Source organism: Anneissia japonica, unplaced genomic scaffold (genome assembly GCF_011630105.1).
Source record: "Anneissia japonica isolate Jap-2015-1 unplaced genomic scaffold, ASM1163010v1 scaffold287593_len981703_cov172, whole genome shotgun sequence".
Classification (NCBI taxonomy): domain Eukaryota; kingdom Metazoa; phylum Echinodermata; class Crinoidea; order Comatulida; family Comatulidae; genus Anneissia; species Anneissia japonica.
This window is the reverse complement of record NW_022726550.1, coordinates 659,864-664,935: the sequence shown is the minus strand read 5'-3', so window position 1 is coordinate 664,935 and position 5,072 is coordinate 659,864. Positions and strand designations below refer to the sequence as shown.

The 5,072-nt window shown below is 35.4% G+C and overlaps 1 protein-coding gene across 2 annotated transcripts in view; it reads right to left on the bottom strand.

Annotated features, from left to right (window-relative positions):
* Positions 1-529, bottom strand: part of LOC117113230 — a 17,722-nt gene extending 17,193 nt beyond the window's left edge. Inside the window, exon 1 of one of the 2 annotated variants that reach the window (XM_033256517.1) lies at positions 393-529. The gene's annotated coding sequence lies outside the window, so the exon portion shown is untranslated. Of the gene's footprint in view, positions 1-195; positions 326-392 lie in introns of those variants that run through there. The other variant, XM_033256518.1, reaches the window with a different exon arrangement.
* Positions 530-5,072: the final 4,543 nt, after the last annotated feature.

The window sequence follows — 5,072 nt, the reverse complement described above, 5'->3', positions numbered from 1 at the left end:
CCCGCGGGGATCCCCAGGCGGTCGCCCATCCTAAGGTCCGCTTCGGTCGCAAAATCGCACCTCCCCATCGAAAATCCTGCGTACGGGCCTGCGGTCATTATGCCAGTAAAATGATGTTGGCTAACTTATTACAGCTGTGAAAATGATCGTGCCTGCCTGTGGACGACCTACTACAACTCTCTCTTTTTGTACCACCTTGCCATGCCTAGCCAAGGTACAGGCCAATAACTATAGAATAGGATGATGTCATAGAAGGCCTATATTGTTCACACAAAACAACACACTGTCGATCACAACATAACAACTCCCTGGTATAAACAATTACAATCACCACGATAGGCGAATGACTACGAATAAATAGCACTGACAGTTAATGATTTACAGAAACCTACCGATTGTTTGTCTTTTGTTACAATGTTTCTGCGTTACTGGTTTCTGGTCACATCGGCAATAAACCAAAACGGCAATAAGTCAAAACGGCAATGACCAAAACGGCAACATTTTTGCCCAGAACGGCAATGGACCAAAACGGCAAGACCAAACAGCAATTGGCCTATAGTCAAAACGGCAGTAAACCAAAATGGTCTAAGTTTTTTTAAAGAATTAAAACATATTTTCAATGTGGCCCTACATAAAACCAATTAAACAAATTGCTGAGTCCTACACGATAATACGGTAAAAATGAGGCTAAATGTCATAAAAGTAAAAATAATAAACCAGTTATTAAAACATGAAAGTGTACAAACGATTAAATATGGTACAAATTAGACTAAATTGTCATAGAAGTAAAAAATGCCAAAGAACGACAACAACAAACAACAATAATAATATTAATATTAATAATAATAAAATAATAATAAATAACATTAAAATATACGGTAAAAAAGATCATATAGCCGTCGGAAGCATTTTGCAAGTTTCGGCCATTAGGCTAATAGGCCTATAGTAATAGCGGGGTGGCGGTGGCGGTTGGGCGCTAAAAAAATATGTAGTTGTTTGACCACTAACCCCAGGATACAGGATTTTAAAGTTAATCCGGGCCTCTGAGAGCATATCCACCCACCTCCATCATGGTTGGGAGGAGGGGGGGGGGGGCGGAGGGGGGGGGGGGACTGAAGCGCGGCAATTTTGGAAACTCGGCACCTCTCTGAATGCCCAGAAGACGGATCGCAAGGCTTACGTCCAATATTCTCGTGAGTTTATGTTCGTTATTCTTCATAGGCATTTCTTTTATTCGGCGGCGTTATTTTGTTTGCAACGCCAGGATGGCTAAGATAAGTAAGATTAAAACTAATAACGTACCGTATCTAAAAAGGCACTACTATCCGAAATATATGTAGGCCTACTCTTAGTGAAGAGATCCAAGAAGAATGTTGCTTATTCCTTCATTAATAAATAAGGTGCAAGGAACAGGAATACATATAATCAGGCCTGTACATAATGAAGAAAATAACAGTGACTATATTTACTTAACGTGCTTGGTATCTTTGAAATATAAACATGAATAGATGCGATTAATTAAAAACGTGTTATGAATACACAGGATGCAATATGTTATGCGATTTGGGAATAGGCCTACAAAGAATCCCGTGATTTCGAGCGCCTGAAGCATTTAGTATAATTGATCACGCTTAGATGAGGTTACTATCACTTAAATTGTTAAAAGTGTTCTAATTTAAGTTCTGTGTTCGCTTCTGCTAGACCTTATACGTACCGATTACACTTTAACAGTTACCGTAGTTTATGTATGGCAGACAGATCATAGGTATACACGTCGATCCAGAGGTTTTTGTGAAAAGGTTTTACAGTGGTCCCCGAGGAAACCTTGTTTACTTGGGTGCCCAGAAAAAATATGTAATAATTATGATTAACTAAATTAATTTAATTATGGTACAGTACTGAAAAGAAATTGAATTTTGAACAAGTTATCATTTCGCAATATACTTACATTGATTGTTGATGGTGATGATGAGAGGACGATAAGAACTATAAACGGTGATGATAGTGATAACGATGATGATGATGATGATGATGATGATGATAATGATGATGATAATGTCGCTGACGATGGTTGTGGCGATATAGAATGCACACTGAACGGAAGTGATTTCAAAATCAATCTTACTAAAATTAAATATTGTCAAAATAATTGAAATGTTCATAGGCAAAATAAAAACAAGCGCATAGTGTAATTTTGTTTAAATATGTACCGGTACATAAAGAAGACAATATGATGCAAACATTAACAATAAATTCATGTAATTTGGCATCGGTATATTATTCAAAAAATCATAATTGAGAAAAAAGTGGACCGGCTAAAGCCGGTGCGGTTCCGACGGCCCTGACTTTATTCGTCATGAATTTAAAATAAATCTCATGAAAATAATTGTTTTGCTTGGAAGGACAAAAACATCAAGTATGCCAATTAAATTGACCACAAGCAAAAAAATACATCAAGAATATGCAATATAACAACTAAAAAAATGACAAAAATGTACAACTTGCAAAAATCCTAACTTAACATTGCCCAATTAAATTTGTGTATTCTTCTTAACATTTATAATTATTATATTATTACTCATGAGACAAAATGACACATTATAGACAAAATGAAGCATCTAATCTAAATAATTCGTCATAGAAAAAAAAAAAAAAAAAAAAAAAAAAAACCCCAAAAAAAAAAAAAAACCAAAAACAAAGAAACAAAAAAGCGATTAAACATTAAAACATGGCAATATTCGATTTGCCTATCGGGACAATTTCAAAACGATTCAGAAAACTATCAACTGCGGTCCGCGCCCGGTGGCGCTTGGATTAAAAAACATACCGTACAGTATACAGTCTTGTCATTCCGTTTTGGTGCTTATCATTGCCGTTTTGTTTATTGCCGTTTTGGTTTATTGCCGTTTTGACCTGCTACCGTTAAATAGTTGTCACTTATCCGGGCGGTCACATGAGGTTTATGAATATATATATTATTCGTAACGCTTGATCAACCCAGAGTAGAGAAAATCGCCAAATTCAGATTAAAAATTCTGAATAGCTCAATAAATGAATCAATAATTTCCAACCATAGAGACAAAAAGGTTTTTGCTAACAATGGTACTGTATAGACAATTTATTACCAGCCGATTATAGGGTTCATCGAATAAATTTTTATTTATTCATTAGTCTAATCTGAACATTTACCCTGTTTAAATGTCTTGTGATTTACCATTTGAAATAATTGTACATATGCAATGACGGACTATAGCCTTGTTTATATCAAAACTATGTCCATTGTAGAGTTACAGTCTTGAAATATATAAGCTAATTTAGTGTATGCGTTCACACCAATCTTGGTCCAGATGTAGATGAAGAGTAGCAGTGAATTATGTGACTAAAAATTATATCATGATTAGTGTATTTGTGATCTTGAATACGAAAGTCTCTTTTAGATACAAGTCTCATTTTAAAAATCATGTATACTATAGCACTCAAGTATCCTTTTTCCACACTGTTAAGCAACTATAGTCATGTTTTCAGGAAACTATAGGAAATAAAGACTGAAGGAGAAACAGTATTATTTCCTAGAACGATCTTGGCTTCATTTGTGTTAATCAGTGCTGTAGAGCGAGATTTGTTAGGCTCGCTGTGTGCATTCATGGCTTGGCCTAGCAACGAAATATTCCATCGCTCTTTACAGTACTGTAGTAAAAGCACCCCAGCTTTGAGCTTTTTGCACACGAGACACAAAAAATCGGAAGCATTATCAGTAGGGGATAGGAAAATTTAGTGCAAATGAAAGTGATGACATCACCAATGACGTTAATATGCAATTATAGTTTTATGTGACAAATATCTGTGGATTTTTCCAATATATAGGTGTGATATGACATTATCTATCCCATATATGGTAAAATTAGAGAAAAATTGATAAGTAACAGAAATTGTTTTCAAGTATTTAATATGCTGGGAGGGCAATTTCCATATTGTTGGAATATCACAGCTAATCATCGAATAAAATTGTTATTGAAATTATTCAGAAAGTTACCTATGATTAATATTTTTTATTCATTAGTCTAATCTGAACTTTTACCCTGTTTAAATGTCTTGTGATTTACCAACTTGTTTATTTTTGTCTTCATAACAATATATCATCCAGTGTTGTACTTAATACAGGCGTTTAACTTGCATAGCAAGCAGGTCCCCGTAGGCAGGATTTTCGATGGGGAGGTGGTTTTGCAATCGGAGTGGACCTTTAGATGGGCGACTGCCTAGATCCCCGCGAGGTTGGGGCGAATCTTCTGACAGCTCTAACTTAATTAGCATTTTGAGGGCCTTTTTAATGGATTTCTAAAATCCATAATTTGTAATATCTTATTTAAATTTTCATTCATTTGATTATTATTGTATAGGGACCTACAGTAAAGCAGGAGAAATAGAGGGCGGGGGTGAAGGGAGAAACTTGCACAGACAGATGGTCAATACCACCTCAGCCCCACCACCATGGTAAGGGCTAAGGTAAGAAAATTTATAATTATGGCAGCCACCTCAAAGTGGCCGGAAATGGCACTCTCAGACAAACTTTATAATTATGATTTTTCTTTTTTCTCCATTTCTTTTATAATTTTAGGGGGATCTCCCCCTTGAATCCACCACTGTGAAATTATATTTTTTCATGTCCTTTTCATCTGTAGGCCTACAATCACTGGAGCTGATAATTTCCAACAGATTTCGTAGCACATTATTAAAAATCAACGGGTGAAGAGCAGGCAAAAAAAAAATTTTAATGCATATCATAGCATTTCGCGATAATTAAAAAAAAAATGTAATGCATAGGCCTACTATAGAAATAATAGGTTTTAAAAAGTGGACTTTTTGAAATTTGGTGGTCCAGGGGCAGAGGCCTGGAAGAGGTTTGTGAGAAAAGCGACAAAGTAGTATTTTTTTAGGGTCTTACATAGGACTAATAGATTTTTCAAACACATAATTCATGAATATTTCATTTAAATTTTCATTAATTTGGGTGTTTTCGGGACCTGAAAAAGTAACGTTATTATGTCCTGTACATCTGCAGGCCTATAGATAAC